This window comes from Bison bison, unplaced genomic scaffold (assembly GCF_000754665.1).
Source record: "Bison bison bison isolate TAMUID 2011002044 unplaced genomic scaffold, Bison_UMD1.0 scf7180017864338, whole genome shotgun sequence".
Classification (NCBI taxonomy): domain Eukaryota; kingdom Metazoa; phylum Chordata; class Mammalia; order Artiodactyla; family Bovidae; genus Bison; species Bison bison.
Window position 1 is genome coordinate 2631172 of NW_011494910.1, and position 2539 is coordinate 2633710.

A 2539-nucleotide genomic window follows, 5' to 3' on the forward strand; every position below is an offset into this window, starting at 1 on the left:
CAGGCGGAGGGGGGCGGGTGTGTGGTACTCTGGACCGGGGTTGAGCTAAAGAGGGTGAGGCAGGTGACATCAGGGCGGGGCAGGCGACACCAGACCACAAGTCACAGCAAGGAGCCTGGCACCAGCCTGGAGGGAGAGGAGCTGCAGAATTGTTAGCGGGAAAGCGGTATGATCTGGTTTGCATTTTAGGAGGCTCCCTCTGACTGCAGTCTGGAGGGTGAATGGGAACTAGACTGGAAACAGAAAGCCTGGGGAGGACAGATAGAAAGAGCTCAGGTGAAAACAGGTGAGCATCGGAGCTAACACTGCAGGAAGGGCACGGGGGCGGGGCGTGTATGGGAGAGGCCCCTGGGAGGCAGAACGAGCAGGACACAGGAGGGGGGGTGCGGTCACAGAGGGTGTAAAGGCCGGGGTGCCATTCATGAGACAGGGAAGCCAAGAGGAGAGGCCGGTGGACAGGGTAAAGGGGGGTGTATCAACCGGGGTTCTCCCAAGAAAGAAAACAAGTGAGGTGTGTGTGTGCGTATGTGTGTACAAATACACATGAAATAAATATGCTTCATTTCAAGGAACTGATTTACATAACTGTGAGGGCTACCGAGTCTGTTTTCTGATTACAAGCTGGCAGGTTGGAAACTCAGGTGACAGCGGAGGCTGCAGTCTGAGGGCAGAATTTCTTCCTCTGGAAAATCCCAGCTGTGCTTTTCAGGCCCTTCCGCTGATTGGATGAGGCCCTCCCACATTATGGAAGGTAACCTCCTTACTTGAAGTCAACTGATGGTAGATGTGAACCACATCTACAAAATCACTTCTCAGCAACACCTAGATCAGTGTTTGATTAGACAGCTGTGTACTGTAGTCTAGCCAAGTTGACACACAAAACTGACCGTCACGGGGGTGGATACAGGGGCTGGCCCAATGTAGAGGCGTGAGAGCCCCATGGCCATCCGATGAAGACTCCTGGCTGGCCAGCGCAGGTCTGAGCCCCGTGCCCAGAACCCTTCCAAGCCCCCATGACTTCCCCTCTGACAGTGGCTGAGTACACGGCCTCCCTGCCTCCACATCTGCGTCTGCCCTGTGCATTCCACCTTCCCTGCCGCCCCTGAGTGGACCTTCCAAAGCACACATCTCAGCCTGTCTCTTGCCAGCTTAGACCCCTCTGATGGTCCCCACTGCCCTCAGATAAAGCTCCTCCTGGGCTCATAACGTTCCTTGAGGATTGACTGCAGCCTTCCCCTCCAACCTCATCCCTTCCTTGAATCCTCAACCCTAGACCAACTCCTTTTCCAAACATACCATATTCTGCCACACTGCTGCCTTTGCACAAACGGTTGCTCCTTCCTGGAACCACATCCTCCTCACCCCTCCAAGCCCATGCCAAACACACCTGGCCTACCTGGCGAGCTCAGAGTATACCTCTAAGACACAATTAAATGCTTTCTCTGTTCCTGAGCCTCACTAGGCCAAGGCAGGTACCCTTCCATGATACTTTGTGTGAGCCTGGGTTACAGCACTCAATGGGTTGTGTTCTGATCATTTTTCACGTCATCCCACCATTCCGCTGTGAGCTCCGTAAGAGGGCATCCCCTGCCTTATTCTTCTCAGTGTCCCCAGCACCCAGCACAGTGCTTGGTACAAGAGGACTTGATAGTTGCTTGTTAAACAGATGGATGGATGGAAGGACGGATGCGGTTGGGTGTGTGAGTACAACACTTTTCTCAAAGCTTCTGGCTCGGCACTTCTGTTCCAGGCACTGTGCTAGGAACTTTGAATCCTGAATTAGTCCAGGCTCTGGGTTGCAGACAGCAGAAGCAGACTTCGGCTGTCGTAAGCAAAAAGGAGATTCACCAGGAGGTTATCAGATGGATCACAGAATCAGAGGAGGCTATAGAAAGTGACTCAGAAATGGGTAGAAACAGAGGGAGGCTAGGTGGCAGAGGCAGCAAGGTCACATCTCAGGACAGCCTGCTCAGGACACCGTCACGAGCATCACTCACACCGGACGCTCCCTGCACGGGTGACAGAGCCGTGAGGGTCCCGCCGCCTCCTCTGCTGCAGTCCAACATGTGTGCCTCCCTCCTCTGACCCACACATCCCTCTGAGGCAGAGCATCTCACCTCTATTTTGCAGAAGAGGAAATTGAGGCTCAGAGAAGCCTAAGGTCACCAGACAATCAATACAGTGAGTGGGACTGGAATCAATAGCTGTCAGACGCCAAAGCCCATAGCCTTCCACTCTGTTCCGCACTGCCTCCTTCGAGGGGTACCACCCACCATTCTTATATAAGTGCAGTTCCCTGGATAGTGCTTCGTAGCAGCCCTGAAATTCTAATGTGCTCGCTTTTTTTTTTTTTTTTGTGCTCGCTTTTTTTGACTGCGTCTTTGGGGTATGTTTTTGGCCCTGACAGATTGTAGCAGGGAATATAAAGACAGCAAAGTCGGCACAAGAAGACCGAGCAAAGAGAGGGTCTGCACCCTGACATGGGTGGATTGAAGCTGCTTCCAGCAGATGACATCTCAGCCATCCGGGGATGCCAGAC